At 44.3% G+C, this 17,136-nt stretch overlaps 1 long non-coding RNA gene across 1 annotated transcript; it reads right to left on the minus strand.

The window, feature by feature from the left end:
• Positions 1-780: 780 nt before the first annotated feature.
• LOC114219027 (uncharacterized) lies at positions 781-16,815 on the minus strand. Its single transcript, XR_003611298.1, has 3 exons — positions 16,630-16,815; positions 16,378-16,522; positions 781-991 (listed from the first exon to the last, which is right to left on the minus strand). It is a non-coding gene; the product is annotated as an uncharacterized LOC114219027 (long non-coding RNA).
• Between the last annotated feature and the right edge of the window lie 321 nt (positions 16,816-17,136).

Genomic DNA, 17,136 nt, shown 5'->3' on the forward strand with positions numbered 1-17,136 from the left:
TTTGAGATACCACGTTCCAAACTGGGTAGGGCCTCTGTGACTGGTTGATTTTTAAGTGAAAAGGGAACCTAGTGATCAACCAGGTTTACCCTGTCATTTATTTCAAATGTTTCAATCTCCACAAAGTTTCATTTTCATGTCTTTGACAATATATGTAGAGTATATGATCTACATAAGAATACATACATAATTCTGCGTTCTCTCTCACTTAATCTTTTATTTTGAACATTTTCTGATGTTAAATACATTTCAAAAAGTGTGTTTTTTTTTTTTTAACGACTGTCTAAGACCACAGTGTCATGGATTATTTAATCATGCATTTGTTATTAGACTTGAGGCTGTTTCTCATTTTCCCCCTCATTTGATGGCTGGGGAAAGTGAAGCACAAGAAATTCAGAAATTTCAGGGCCTTGTCGAAAAGGCTGACATCCAGCTGAGAAGAGAACCATCTGGTCTGGGGTGAGTGGTCTGCAGAGTCTGGAGCAGGTCTGGGCAGAGAGGCAGGCACCCAGGAGAGAGCTTCTGCCAGCCAGAGCTGGGAAGCCACGTGCTCCTGCAAATGACTACAGAAAGCCTCGTTTTCACCCAGAAATTGAGAAGTGCCCTAGAAATTCAGGTTAAAGACCCAGCCTGGGGGAGTTGGGAGGCTCCTGGCATACAGCCGATGCCCAAAGTACTGGATTATCCAGAGCACTCTTCATGGATTAAAGGAGGTGGAGAAAGCAATTTTTAAAAAGAAAGCAGAGGACAAGAAATGTTCTGTTTATTGACACACCTACATACTACATACTTGCCTTTCTGGATTGTAACTTGTCTGTGTGTGTGTCTAGACAGGGAACTCCCGTAGGTGCTGCCCTTGGGTCTGAAAAACGGCAGGTCATTTTTGTTGAGCGAGGCGAGGAAATTCACTGATGTGGCTATTTGGTGGAACGGCTTCGTTCCAGTTTTGCTCGTCGTGCTTCTAGTAGAGAAAGCGTGTCGCCAGAGAGTCCTAAAAAACAGAAAGCTCTGTCCTGTGGCCACAGTTTAGAAACTGTTGTTGGGGCCATGCTTGATTTAGAATTGTGACTCCAGGGGATCCAGGAACTGGCTGTTGGCCATGGAACCTGGACCAAGACATCGTTCTGGAAGCTGACCAGGATCTTGGTCTCCAGGATTCCCGTTAGTTTTTTTTTTTTAATTGAGATGTTTGCTTTTCTGCAATGGGAATTTCAAAGCATTTTATTTTATTTTTAAAGATTTTATTTTTAAGTACTCTCTACACCTGATATGGGACTCGAACTTAAAACCCTGAGATCAAGAGTCACAGGCTCTACTGACTGAGCCAGCCAGGTGCCCCGCCACGCATTTTAAAACACCCTTTACGTTCTCACTGTCATCTTCTGCATAAAATGTCTTGAGGAAAAAAATTAGAAAATTAATTTTAAAAATGAGCAAATTCTCTTTTCTCAAAAACTTTAAGATAGATTTACCATGATCCGGCAATCTGACTTTTGAGTATATATCCAAAAGAATTGAAAGCAGAATCTCGAAGAGATATTTGCACATCATATTCAAAGCAGTATTATTCACCATAACCAAGAGGTAGAAGCACCCCAGATGTGCACTGATGGATGAATGGATAAACAAAATGAAGTCTGTCTACACAAGGAATATTATTCAGCCTTTTAAAAGAAGGAAACCCCAAGGGTGCCTGGGTAGTACAGTCAGTTAAGCCTCCAAACTCTTGGTTTTGGTTCAGATAGCATGATCTCATAGTCATGAGATCAAGCCCTAAATCGGGCTCCACACTCAGCTCGGAGTCGGCTTGTGTTTCTCTCTCCCTCTCCCTCAGTTCCTCCCCACTATGTCCTCTCCTCTCTCTCTCAAGTAGATAAATAAATCTTAAAAAGAAAGAAAGAAAGAAAGAAACCCTGTCACACACTACAACATGGATGAACCTTGAGGACGTTAAGCTAAATGAAATAAGTCCGTCACAAAAGGACAAATACCGTATGATTCCACTTACATGAAATATCGAAAGTAGTCAAATTCCTAAAGACAAAAAGTAGAATGGTGCTGCCCAGAGGTGGAGGAGGGGGCAGGGGAGGGAATGAGGAGTTGTTTAATCAGTATGGTCTCAGTTTTGCCAGATGAAAAAGTTCTGGAGATGGATGGTGGCCCCAGTTGCACAATAAAGCAAATGTATTTAATGCCACAGAGCTGTGCTTAAAAATGGTCAAGATGGTAGGGGTGCCTGGATGGCTCAGTGGGTTAAGTGTCCAACTCTTGATTTCAGTTCAGGTCATGATCTCGGGGTCATGAGATCGAGCCCTACATCAGGCTCCACGCTGAGTGAGGAGCCTGCTTAAGATTCTCTCTCCCCTGCCCTCCCCAAAAATAATAATGGCTAAGGTGATAAATTTTGTGTTATGTATATTTTATCACAATTAAACATAAAAAATAAAATAAGAACCAAGCAAATAATGGTGTATACACACCATGGACTATCACTTAACCCATAAAAAGAATGAAGCACCCACACTTGCCACAATGTGGATGAACCTTGAAAACGTGATGCTAAGTGAAAGAAGCCAGACACCAAAGGCCATGTATTTTATGAGTCCATTTATAGGAAATATCCAGCATAGGTAAATCCACGGACACAGAATGCAAATGGGTGGTCACCAGGAGTAACAAAGAGGAAGGACTGAGGAACAACTGTTTAATGGGCACGGGGCTTTATTTTGAGGGGATGCAAATATTCTGGAATGAGATAGAGGTGGTGGTTGCACCCCATTGTGACTGTACTAAGTACCACTGCCTTGTTCACTTTTAAAATGGTTAAGTTTATGTGATGTGAATCTCACTTCAATTAAAAAAAAAAAAAAAGCAAGTTCCAGAAGTCACCTGCAAATGTGTTGGTAAGCTCAGAGGTTGTTTGCAGGATTACTCCACAAACAGTACATGCTTTGAGGGACTGGGAAACAAATGGACAGATTAACAGGTGTAGACCCTAGTGGTGTTTTGTCAGCATTCATTTCTCTTTCAAGGAATAGCACCCCACTTTTCTTTTGGGGAACCACTCCTCTGTCCCTCACGGTGCATGTTAAGGTTTAGGTGGGGCTCCAGGGATGGTCACGTGACTGGAGACTGGTCAGTCAAAGCATTGCATCCCTCTGGCTTCGCCATTGGCTCAAGGATGCATAGGTGACCAAGCCTCAAAAGAGGCTGCTTGACAATGAGCCAATGCAGTGGAATGTGGCTCTGAGAGAGAGAGTCATCATGACATGATGACATTGACACTGTTTGACCTCTGGATCGAGCCAAGCGTGAAGTAATAGCTACCCTTGGGCTTTGCAGATACACGAGACAGCAAATTCCATATTGGACCTGTGCCTGTTTCAATGGGAGGTTGTTCACTTGCAGCAGAAAGAGTCCTTAGTTCATGCAGATGATCTCCTCATTAAAAAGGAGTTGGAAATAGAAACCAATTCTTCCAAATCATGCTGAAACCCAGTGAAGCCTCATTCATTCAGACTCTAGCGCTATCAAATTAGTGATTATTCAAACTGGAATTTACTACCTTCATGACAGATGGCTTGTTTTGTGTCTTTGTGTCCACCAGGCCCACAGCTCTTAGGAAGCCCTCCTGAGTCCACCCCCGACCCATCTGACAACCAATCCACAAACTTGTCAAACCACAGGCCAGCAAGTGCTCCACGGGATTCGCTGTCTGGAATCTGACCTGGTATATCAGGAGAAACAGACAGGTGTAAATGTCAGGAGCTGATACAGAAAGGAGGAGATGCACAGAGGGTGCAGCGGGGCCCTTGAGAGTCTTGCACAGGCTGAAAATCAGAGGCAGCAGGGAGCTTGGGTAAACGTATACATAGAATAGAGGAGAAACGGCCCATCAGCAGTGTGAAAACAACAGATTCACAGAGACAAACAGGCACCTGGAGAGACAGAGACCTCTGACCTCCAGAACTGACCTCCTGCACAACAGGGCTCCCGGTGGGTGCCAGACCAGCCAGCACCTTTCAGCAAACACCTTGTCCTTGCCGTGACCTCAGCACCTCTCTATCCCATGAAACCCAAAGAATCTGGCCAACTTACTTTTATGTTAATCAGGATTCTTTCAGTGTCAAGTGGACTAAAACCCAATGCAAACCAGGGTCCTAACAACAACAACAACAACAACAAGTAATTAGTTTGGGTCCTGGAACACCAAAGGGTGGTTGGCTTCAGAAGTGTCTGGATCCAGGGGCTTAAGTGTGCCGTAAGTATCTGTGTCCCTCCTATTTCTCAGCTTTGTTTGTCTCTGAGCTGGTTTCAGTCTCAAGCAGACTCTCCCTGTATGTTGCCAGAAAGCCACTGTGGTAGCAGCTTCTAAGAAGGCCCTGGTGATCCCCACCTGCTGGTATTCATGGCCTTGTATAATCCCTTCCCCTTGAGTAACCCAATTTTAGCCAATAGCATACAGCAAGGCTAATGGAACATCACTTCTGTGATTAGGCTACAGGAGATTGTGACTTACAGCTTTTGCTAGCGCATACCCTCTACAGCCTTCTCGGCTTGCAGGATTTCATGCAATAAGCTGCCACGCAGAAAGGCATATGGCAAGGAACTGAAGGCAGCCTCTGGCCAACAGCCAGTGAGGATCTGAGGTCCTGGGTCCCATAGCCCCACAAGGAACTGAATCCTACCAACATCCACCACGAGAGGTTGGAAGCCAGTGATTCCCCGGTCAAGGCTTCTGATGAATGCGGTGTCTGGCTCCTGGTTCAAAACCTCTGTGTGACTTCCCGGGCCTGTTCATAGGCAATGAATGATAAAGGTTTTGGACCTGGCAGGCCTCAGGGGGAAAGGTGTCCTCCACACACCAGCCCTAGTGCACAGCAGGTACACGGCAAGCTCTGAAGGGAGATGCATCAAGGATTCACACCCCCCTGACCACTCATGCTCTTGCACGCATTTGTATTCCGAGCCCTGGTACCTTCACTCCTGGGTCTTTTTATCTGAGGTCTTGGGCAGAGGTCCTTTTCATCTGCCTGTGCCAAGGCCTCCTTCTGGAGGGAGGACAGGACCTTGAAGACACTTCCTCCACTCTGACTCAGTACCAGTGATTTTCCACTCCACCCCTGCTCCCTCATCTTCTGCATCCCCATCCCCCAAACCCTAGGATCCAAAAAAAATCACTGGACCCTTTTATTCGGGGTTCTTTTTTTTTTAAGGTTTTTATTTATTTGACAGAGAGATAGAGAGAGAGCACAAGTAGGCAGAGCAGTGGGCAGAGGGAGAGGGAGAAGCAGGCTCCCCACTGAGCAGGGAGCCCAATGCGGGGCTCGATCCCAGGACCCTGAGATCATGAGCTGAGCTGAAGGCAGCCGCTTAACCAACTGAGTCACCCAGGCGCCCCTATTTAGGGTTCTTTCAACAGCAAAATGACCCACTACGTCTGTGCTGATTGCCCTGTGCCATTCCGTGGGGGAAAATGCAACGGGGAGACAAGGTGCATTCACTGGGTTCAGCCTCTTGCTTCTACCATCACACTAAGATTAGAGGCTGGATGCTTTCTTTTTCAGCACTCTCTCTCAGCTTGACCGAGCTCCTGACAATGAGACCCAGTTATGTCTGACAGCTTGAGAGACCCTAACTCACAACACCGAGCTCTGGCACACCCAGCCCCTCCCTGATCCACAGAAACGGTAAGATAATAAATGTATATTGTTTTACACCACAAAGTTTGTGGTCATTTGTGACCCAGCGGTAGATAACAAGTAATAGCCACCGACAGCCTCAAGCTCACATTCATGTACGCTAGCAGCCCCAGCAGAAAGGCTTGCACCACTCAACACCTCCAGCAACATCCAGGCACGGCTCCTCACGAATCCAGACTGGGTTGTGTGCCCAGCCCTCATCAACTCACCTCTGACCACACCTGGGTTCTCACCCACACCTGTAGCTCCATCCCAGTCATGTTTTCTTAGGGTTGGGGACAGCTCTCCAACAGAAAACAGTTGTGCTGATGCCAGAAAGAAGAGAAGTAGAGGCAAGAAAAACAAAAGCAAGAGATGTCCTCTATAAGGAGAAAATGAGTGACGTACACACCCTCATGGAGATTAACCAGCTCAGGATGGAGAAATGTGTAAGCACCGTGTCAACAAGTGCCTTGAGTACACAGCTCATACTAATTACATATGATATCAGTCACCTTATTAGACTCCATCTCTACTTATAATAATTTTATGAGCTTACTAGAACATTCTGCATGCTCAGGAAATTAAGACCCTGAGATCATGACCTGAGCTGAAATCAAGAGTCGGACGCTTAACCAACTGAACCACCCAGGTGCCCCAGCCCCCAGACTATTTAAATTGTAGTAAATTTAAATTTCAAAAGCAAATTTCTTCTTAAGTAAATGTTAATCTCTCTCTCTCTCTCTCCTAAGTGAATATAATGTACCATATGGGTACCCTGAGCTAATGCAGGCCTCCTCCTGCTTCCAATAGAAATACTAAAAAATAAATAAATAAATAAATAAATAAATAATAACAGAAAATAATTCGTAAAAAACAAAAACCATAAAATTTACCATCTTAACTGTTTTAAGTGTACAGTTCAGTAGTGTTAAGTATATTCACATTGGGGGCGCCTGGGTGGCTCAGTTGGTTAAGCGACTGCCTTCAGCTCAGGTCATGATCCTGGAGTCCCGGGATCGAGTCCCACATCGGGCTTCCTGCTCAGCAGGGAGTCTGCTTCTCCCTCTGACCCTCTTCCCTCTCGTGCTCTCTATCTCTCATTCTCTCTCTCTCAAATAAATAAAAATCTTAAAAAAAAAAAAGTATATTCACATTGGGGGCTCCAGGCTGGCTCAGAGGAATGTGCAACTCTTGATCCTGGGATTGTGAGTTCGAGCCCCATGTTGGGTATAGAGAATGCTAAAAAAAGTAAATACAAACTTTTTAAAAAAGTATATTCACATTGTTCAACCAATCTCTAGAACTTTTTCATCTTGCAAAACTAAAGCTCCATACCCATGAAACACTAACTCCCCATTTCCCCCTCCCTCCAGCCCCTGGTAACCACCATTTTACATTCTTTTTCTATGAATTTGACCACTTTAGATTCCCCATATTAGTGGAATCATACAGTATTTGTCTTTTTGTGACAGGCATATTTAATTTTTTTTAAGATTTTATTTATTTTGGGGTGCCTGGGTGGATCAGTCGGTTGAGCATCTGCCTCCGGCTCGGGTCATGATCCCAGGGTCCTGGGATCCAGCCCCGCATCGGGCTCCCTGCTCAGCGGGGAGCCTGCTTCTCCCTCTCCCACTCCCTCTGCTTGTGTTCCCTCTCCCTCTCTCTCAAATAAATAAATAAAATCTTTTTTAAAAAATATTTTATTTATTTATTTGAGAGAGAGACACAGCGAGAGAGGGAACACAAGCAGGGGGAGTGGGAGAGGGAGAAGCAGGCTCCCCGCTGAGCAGGGAGCCCAGTGCAGTGCTTGATCCCGGGACTCTGGGATCATGACCTGAGCCGAAGATAGACACTTAACCGACTGAGACACCCAGGTGCCCATAACTGGCATGTTTTACTCAGCATAACGTCCTCAAGATTCACCCGTGTTGTAGTGTATGATAGAATTTCCTTCCTTCCTAAGGCTGAATAATATTCTACTGTCTGTATATACTGCATTTTGTTTACCGTTCATCTGTCAGGGGACATTTGGGGTGCTTCCACCTCTTGGCTACTGTGAATAATGTTTCTATGAACATGGGTGTGCAAATATCTTTTTTGAGACCCTGCTTTCAATTCTTTCGGATATATACCCAGAAGTAGGGTTACTGGTTCACATGGTAGTTCTACTATTTGTAATTGCTTGAGGAACTGCCATACTGTTTTTTACAGCAATTGCATCTTTTTACAGGTCCCAGCAACAGTGCATGAGGGTTCCAATTTCTTCAAGTCATCTCTAATACTTGCTATTTTTCTGGGGGATTTTGGAATAGCCTCCTTATGGGTGCGGGTGATACCTCATTGTGGTTTTGATTTGCATTTCTCAAATGATTTGTGATGGTGAGCATCTTCTGTTGGGCACAAGAATGTGAATGAATACGCTTACCGCTCCTGAAGTGTACCCTTAAAAATAGTTAAGATGGTAAATTTTATGTTATGTGGTTTTTTACTACACTTAAAAATTTTTTTTAAAGATTTTATTTATTTTAGAGAGAGAGCATGTGTGTGAGCGGAGGGAGGGGCAGAGGAAGAGAGCATCTCAGGCAGACTCTGAGCTGAGTGCAGACCCCGACGTAGGGCTCCATCTCAACAACCGTGAGATGAAGACCCAAGCTGAAATCAAGAGTCTGATGATTAACTGACTGAGCCACCAGGGAGCCCTTAAAAAACATTTTTAAATGAACAACAAAAAAGGAATGAAGTCCTGATACATGCTACAACGTGGATGAATCTTGAAAATGTTAAGTGAAAGAAGCCAGACACAAAAGGCCAACGTTATTTGATTCCATTTATATGAAATGTTCGGAAGAGGCAGATCCATTGAGACAGGAAGTAGATTAGTGGTTGCCAGGCACTGGGGTGGACGAGGGGAGGGCTACCCATGGGTATGGAGTTCGTTTTGAGAGGATGAAATGATCTGGAATTGGACTGTGGTGATGGTTGCACTCAAACTTGTGAATATACAAAAACCCACTGAATATGTACACTTTATGCAAAGCGTTCTTAAAAAAGCAAGTGTCTTAAGAATATAGAGTGTGGGGGGGCACCTGGGTGGCTCAGTCGTTAGGCGTCTGCCTTCGGCTCGGGTCATGGTCCCGGGGCCCTGGGCTTGAGCCCCGCATCTCCCTCTCCCACTCCCCCTGCTTGTGCTCCCTCTCTCGCTGTGTGTCTCTCTGTCAAATAAATAAATAAAATCTTAAAAAAAGAAAAAGAATATAGAGTGTGGGATCTTATCTATGGTTTTTAAAAAAGCTGTATCTTTATATGTTGTCTATAATGCATATATATGTAAATGTATAATTGGAAGGATAAATAACAACTGTAAATAACAAACATCCTTTAGAGAGGAATACAAATTTAAAATTTGTCAGAGGGACTTCCACTTCCCACAAGTGGACTCAATTGTTTTAAATTATATTTTTGCAAATTTTCCTTTTAAAAAAATGAACATACTTCTTCTGACTTGACTAGCAAAAAGGGATTTAAAAGCTAGGAAACTAAAGTAAGCCAAATAATTAGTATGATGACATTGATTATTTGTCATATAAAATATAGAGAAATCATAATTTTTATAATTATAATGATTAAAGACTATAAATTATAATAAGCCATAATATAATTTATATAATTATTATATTTTATTAATATATTTTCATGTGATGAAAATATAATAAAGTATAAAATAAAATAATATGTATGTGTATTCTGCATGTCCCAGATGGCATGATAGTTATCCAGCTCTTGTCTTTACCAGGTTCCATGCTAACAGGTGAGGGCAATAGTTATCATTCCCATTTTACAGTGCAGGGAAATGAGGCTCAGAGAGATCTTGTACCTTAGAAGCGGTGGGCTAGATTATAAATCCAAGAGTGTTTGATCCCAGAACCCAGGCCTTATCCTGTAGTCAGTAGAAAAGACTGGAATGCAGGCTGGGAAAGAGCACATGAGAAAATGAAGTCACTAAGAAGGTAGATGTTAAGGACAAGAGCAGTGGACCCTGTGATCTGATATATACTTAGGTGAAGATGCCCCCCAAAGAGAGGCTGCACCCTGAGGCAGAGAAGATAAGCAACTGGAGGGAGGGGCACCTGGATGGTGCAGTCGGTTAAGCCCCTGACTCTTGGTCCCAGCTCAGGTCCTTAACTCATGGTGGTGAGATTGAGCCTTACATGCTCAGCATGGAGTCCGCTTGAGATTCTCTCTCCCTCTCCCTCTGGCCCTGCCCTCCTCATGCTCTCTCCCTCTCTCTAAAATAAATAAATAAACCTCAAAAAAAAAAAAAAAGGCACTGAAAGGAGACCAGATGTTGCCTGGAAAGAGAAACTAAGTTGATTATCAAGAAGGTAGTTTCTAGCAAAGAAGAACCATCTGCAAGATTCTAGAGTTTTGTGAGCAAGAGTTACCAGAATAAATCCTCTCCTGAGTATACATTCAGTGTCCACTTCGACTGGGGCCAACACTCTATTTGTTCACTTGCATTTACTGAACATCGATTTTGTGCTAGACCCTGGGGACACGGAAGTAGATGAGACACTGCCTCTACCTTCAAGGAGGCTCCAGACTGGAACAGGAAAGGCAGACATGGAAAGCAATGATTACAATTCAGAGTGGCGAGGGTTAGGATATAAATTTTTGCAGGGCACTAAGGGAATGCAAAGGAAGGGCACCTGCACTTCCTGTATGCACCACAGAAGACTTCCTGGAAGAGGTGACCGCTTGAGCTTGAAGAATTGCTGGTAATCATCCCGATGAGGGAGGGAACAAAGGGCGTCCCTTGTAGCAGAAAGAGTAAGAACATGGCTGGGGGATAGCGAGGTGTAGTGAGAACATGATCTGGTTGAAACAGCTGTTGTCTGATGCAGCTGGAGCTTTGGGGATAAGAGTGAGCTCCTCGAGACAGAGGCCATGCTGAGTTTATTCCCCGGTATCTAGCACAGCGCCTGGTACCCAGGGAAGGTCAGAACTCCAGTAAAGACAGGGAACAGAGGGGAGGGGCTGGCCTCCAGAGCTGAAGTGTGTGAGTCCCTGAAGGGTTTGCATCTTTCAAAGAATGAACAAATCTGCTGAAAGGTGAAATTTCACATTCCTTGGGGTTTCGCTTTTTGGAGGTCTCGTATTTGTAAAAATACAATTTCACTGCTATTTTACCATTGGAATGGTCAGAAATACATGTTGAAAAGAAAAAGGAGACCTAGCGATAGTGAACCTCAGGGCAACTTAGTTTTCCAGGAGTCTAATCTCCCAACTCCCTTCTGTTTCCACCAACGCCTTCTATCCTGTGAAAGTACCCAGCTGGCGCCCTCCTTCTCCAGCACCCAGCTGAGGGCCAGGGCTGCCAAGCCACACAACGCTGTCACAGAGTCCATGAAGGAACTTTCAGTGCCTATGTATTCTTTTGTTGTTGTTGTTGTTAAATATTTTATTTATTTATTTGAGAGAGAAAGAATGAGACAGAGAGAGCATGAGAGGGGGGAGGGTCATGGGGAGAAGCAGACTCGCCGCCAAGTGGGGAGTCCGATGCGGGACTCGATTCCAGGACTCCAGGATCATCACCCAAGCCGAAGGCAGTCGCCCAACCAACTGAGCCAACCAGGCGCCCTCAGTGCCTACGTATTCTTATGTTACATAGTGTTCTAATAAGCTTAGTCACCTGGGCTCCAAGGAAGAGCATATATAAGTAGCAGTTAAAGTAACAAAATAAAGTAGCATATTGACAGTAGCAAGAAGCATGATTATGTTAATAGTTACCAATTATTGGGTATCTACTACCTGCTGGGCACTTTACTGGCACATGCCTGATGAAATCCACTCATTGGCCCGGGAAACTGAGGCTCAGAAAGGGGAAGATAACTTTCCTAAGGATGCATGGAAACATAAGCACGCCTGATGCATGGGAGGACCCGCACCTGTGTTCAGTGCCTCACTGAAACAGCAGTCTAGGGCCATTTTGTGTGGGGGATAAACCCCTCTAGTTTTTTCAGATAACACAGCACAAGAGTCAGTGTTCACAATGTCACACACACAAAAGCTCATTGCTTGAAGCGTCATGAGAAAATACCGCATTGTGTCCACCGGGCTCCGTTCAGGGTAAGGGAACTATGTGATACATTTCAGAAATATGTGAACTTGCATAAGTGGGTGAGTCCTGGCTTTGTCCATGAGCTGTGACCTTGAGCAAGCTCCTCAACAACTCTGCACCTCCTCTCCTCCTCTAGATGGTGAGGGTTATTGTTTGAACCAGTAATCTCTGAAATTCTTTGAGTTCCTTGCCTCTTGGTGCAACTCTTATCTCTTGGGAGACCTTGGCTGTGGGACCCAGAGTCCATTCAGGGCCGAGAGCGCCACCTGGTGACTCAAGCTTGTAGGTGAGGTTTTTACCTTCCTCGTGGGCCCAGCCAACAATTCTGGTTTAGACCTCCAGGCTTATTCTGTTTTGCTGTTTTCCTAACTCCTTGAAATTGCTTTTAAAATGTTGGGAATATGTGCATTCCCCTAGGGAGAGGGTACAAACTTTTGATCACAAGGTTCTCTTTTTTCTCTTTTATTTGTAAGTCATCTCTATACTCAAGGTGGGGCTTGAACTCACAACCCCGAGATCAAGAATTGCATGTTCTGGGGCACCTGGGTGGCTCAGTTGGTTAAGCACCGTGTCGGGCTCCCTGTTCAGCAAGGAGTCTGCTTCTCCCTCTCCCCTTCTCCCTACTCATGCTCACTCGCTCTCGCTCACTCTCTCTCTCAAATAAATAAAATCTTAAAAAAAAAAGAGTTGCATGCTCCACCCACTGAGCCAGCCGGGTGCCCCTCATCCCAAGGTTCTTAATCCCTGAAGTGTCCCCCCAATCCAAGTTTTTACTTCTCCAAGTAAATGTGAGGCCCAGAGCAGAAGTGATTCACTTTATAAACATGGGCTTGAACCTGTGACTTCATTAGGAAAGTTATTTCACCTTCCCAAGCCTCAGCTTCCTTATTAGTAAAATATAGGTAAGAAAGAGTATCTACTTCAGAAGTTTGCTCAGGAGATGAAAGGAGACATTCCTTGGAGAGTGCACCTGGCAAGAGCAAATAGTATATATTCTGAGGGAGCTTTCTGGAAATCTTACAGAAAGTCAGCCATCCACTGGAAAAGACAGGATGCAAGTGTTTACCATGTCTCTACCAGTTTAGTAAGACTAAGTTCTCCTGGTCAGGGAATGCAAAAATCTTTTTTTTTTAATTTTATTTATTTATTCACGAGAGACAGAGAGAGGGGGAGAGAGAGAGAGAAGGAGAGGCAGAGGGAGAAGCAGGCTCCCAAGGAGCAGGGAGCCCGATGCGGGACTCGATCCCAGGACTCTGGGATCATGACCTGAGCCGAAGGCAGACGCTTAACCATCTGAGCCACCCAGGCACCCGGGAATGTAAAAATCTTAAACTTGAATTAAGTTTAATACATTTGGCTTTGAGAAATGGGATGGAACTTTTGCAGGTTTGGGAGAAAGAACTGAAGTAGGCAATGATCAGATGCTGGAACCCTAAAAAGTTGGGAATTCTTAGGGATGCCTGGGTAACTCGGTCGGTTGAGTGTCTGCCTTCGGCTCAGGTCATGATCCCAGAGTCCTGGGATCGAGTCCTGCATTGGACTCCTTGCTCAGTGGGAAGTCTGCTTCTCCCTCTGCCTGCCACTCTCTCTGCTTGTGCTCTCTCTCTGACAAATAAATAAATAAAATCTTTAAAAAAAGAAATTTGGGAATTCTTGGCTATATATCCCCAAAGGAGTTTGATTGAAATCTTAGGGAAAAGAGGGGCACCTGGGTGGCTCAGTTGGTTAAGCGGCTGTCTTCGGCTCAGGTCATGATTCTGGGGTCCTGGGATTGAGCCCCACGTCCAGCTCCCTGCTCAGCGGGAAGCCTGCTTCTCCCTCTACCCCTGCTTGTGTTCCCTCTCTCGCTGTGTCTCTCTCTATCAAATAAATAAATAAAATCTTTAAAAAAAAAAGAAATCTTAGGGAAAAGAAAAAATAATGGCATAAAATGCTACTTGATTGAATCCCCGTTCAGGTGCTTTGGCATACACAGAGCCCAAACAAAGTAAAGAGGGGCAGGCTTTTGTAAATGCCAGCCTGCTCACAGTAGAGCAGCAAGGGAAGCAAGAACAATCTTTCCAGAAGACATACATGGAGTGATAGGTAAATAAGGCAGAGAAGAAACTAGCAAAGGGGTGCCCTGAGTTCTCTGGGTCACTTAGTGGCTTGAATGTTTATTGAATGTCCATCACCTGATGAATGGATAAATACAAATGTGGTATCTCCATACCATGGAATATAATTTGGCCACAATAAGGAATGAAGTGCTGATAGATGCCACAACACCGGTGAACCTTGAGAATATTATGCTAAGTGAAAGCAGCCAGACACCACACATGTTGTTTGATTCTGTTTATACGCAATGTCCAGAATAGGCCAATCCATAGAGATAGGAAGTAGATTTGTGGTTGCCAGGGGCTGGGGGTGGGGAGAATTGAGGGTGATAACTAAAGGGTGAGGTGTTTCTTTTCGGGGTGGCAAAAGTAAATTGTTTGTGACAACTCTGACAACTAAAAAGCACTGAACCATACACTTTATTTACTTTTAAAGATTTATTTATTTTGGAGAGAGAGAGAGAGCACGCAGAGGGGAGGGGCAGAGGGAGAGGGAGAGAGAGAGAGATTCCAAGCAGACTCCCTGCTGAGCACAGAGCCTGACACGGAGCTCGAACACAGCCCTGAGATCTTGACCTGAGTGGAAATCAAGAGTCAGAAGCCCAGCCCGCTGACCCACCCAGGCGCCCCTGAACCATACACTTTAAATGAGTGAATTCAGGGGCGCCTGGGTGTCTCAGTTGGTTAAGCATCTGACTCTTGATCTCTGCTCAGGTCTTGATCTCAGGATCCTGAGATCAAGTCCCGTGTAGAGCCTACTTAAAAAATAAAATAAAATAAATGAGTGAATTCATAGTATACAAAGCTATTGGGGGAAAAAACCCTCATTGAACTTCACACATCTGGGTAATCATAACAGCCAAATCTTCTTCCTTACATAAACTTTGAAAATACAACTGTTGATGGCTGTATAATATTCCAACAGGTGCATATTAAATAACCAGCAAAAACTGTAGTCTCCAGAAGTTGGAGAGACTGGGTGTTACTGAGAAGAGGACTGAGACCAGGGAAGCAGAAGACTTACTTTTCAGATATAATTTCACTATAAAATTGATTGGATTTTTTTCAGTATGATTCTCTCAGTTCACAAATACCAGTGAAGTGTCTCTGTTCATTGTCCCATGTGTGTATTATTTTTTTCTCATTGTTCTCCCACTTCCCCACTTTCTTCTGCATTTAAAAATTTTTTTAATTGTGGTAAAATATGCGTAACATAAAATTTACCATCTTAACCTATTTAAGCGTACATTTCAGAGGCATTAAGTACATTCCCAATGTTGTGCAACCATCACACCATCTGCCTCCAGAACACTTTTCATCTTGCAAAACTGAAACCCCATGCCCATTAAACACTAACCCCACCCAACTCCCCCCAGCCCCTGGCAACCACCCTTCTAGCTCTCTCTTAGGAATCTGACTGCACGAGGCCCCTCAAATAAGTGAAATCACACAGTATGTGTCTTTTTGTGACTGGCTTATTTCACTTAGCACAATGTCAGCAAGGTTCATTTGATTTTTTTTTTTTACCATTAATCTTTTATTACTTTTCCAGTTAAAAAGACTAGTTACTTGTAAAAAAAAATACAGTGTATATTTATAAAGCTAAAGAAACAAGCAGGAGGGGCGCCTGGGTGGCTCAGTTGTTAAGCGTCTGCCTTCTGCTCAAGTCATGATCCCAGGGTCCTGGGATGGGGCCCCACATAGGGCTCCCTGCGAGGCAAGTCCGTTTCTCCCTCTTCCTCTGCCTGCCCCTCCCCCTGCTTGTGCTCTCTCTCTCTCTCTCTCTCTCTGTCAAATAAATAAATAAAATCTTAAAAAAAAAAAGAAAGAAACAAGCAGGAGTCAAAACTTTGTGTAAAATGTCATCACAGCATTGTAAAAAAAAAATCACACACATTGGAACTCATCAGAAATGACTAGAGGTTTCTAGTGACGTAACTAACGATTTCTTGATGGGTTATAGTTACACTTTATTTCCTACTTTTCTGTTTTTCATCATTCTAGAGTGAGCCTGATATGCTTATAATCAGGAAAAAGCAATGCCATCTAGGAAATAGGTGTGTCAACTTTGGAAAAATGTTTCATCCAAGTTTTCTCTGGAAACCCTGAGTTTACTAAGTTCTTCTACTGCTGTAAATTAAATATACTTGCTGCTATCAACACATATGTCCTATTTCAAAGTGATTTTCAAAGGAAAATCACATTTATTGTGGCCAACAAATGGCATTCAACAGTGTGAGATCAAAGAACAGGAGACTAATCAAAGAATGATTTTGGGGCGCCTGGGTGGCTCAGTCGTTAAGCATCTGCCTTTGGCTCAGGTCATGATCCTGGGGTCCTGGGATCAAGCCCCATATCGGGCTCCCTGCTTGGAGAGAAACCTGCTTCTCCCTTTCCCACCCCCCATGCTTGTGTTTCCGCTCTCTGTCAAATAAATAAATAAAATCTTAAAAAAAAAAAAAAAAGAATGTTTTTTTACCTGAGTCATCTGTCTGGCTCCTGGGCCATCTAGTCAAAAGTTTCCCACCTTGGAGTTACCTCATTGGGGGAGACTGGTGTATTCCCGGGGTGCTGGCTTGGGAGAACAGATTGTACATCCAGTAAAATCACTTCCCAGCGAGCGCCTGGAATTGGTTATGGTGGAAGGATTTACACCAGGGAAATCGGCCAACACTACAAATCACCATCACCAGCAGCAGGAGAGTCTATGGTTAGACATTCCCCAGCTTACCTGCTAGGCTGCCTTCATCTCCTAGAGGGGTGAGTCATCCGCCTCCTCCCTTCAGCCCCCTGGCTGCCCATTTCTCAGGGAACTGGCTGGTCATTTCCTGTGCCGCGTTTTGCTTTCTGGGTTTGGGTCTGCCTTCCACATTCTGTGGTTCTTTGCCACTCAGAGATAACAAACTTCACCCTCCTGGTCTCGAGTCCAGAGAGAAGAGGCTGGTCTCCGGTCAAAAATAGACTCATTTGACAACTCTCCATTATTCCACTTTCCTATCTCATCCTGCCGGCTTCTTCTTAGAACTTCGCCTGCTTTCAGGAACTTTTCTGCTATGGCCTCTGCATGCCAGTTCTTTTCTTCTGGGCAGAAGGCAGAGGGGAGGTGGGAGGAGGTGGTATTTTGGGAAGGCTTAGCAGGCTTTCTTTCCCAAAGAACAAGCCAGGTTGGTTTGGTTGTCCCTCCTCTCCACGGGGGTACAGGTAGGAAGGTCATGCATCTCTTTATATTTCTTGAAGT

Source organism: Eumetopias jubatus, unplaced genomic scaffold, assembly GCF_037043125.1.
Source record: "Eumetopias jubatus isolate StellerSeaLion01/CBP00866 unplaced genomic scaffold, mEumJub1_p1.0 scaffold_16, whole genome shotgun sequence".
Lineage (NCBI taxonomy): Eukaryota > Metazoa > Chordata > Mammalia > Carnivora > Otariidae > Eumetopias > Eumetopias jubatus.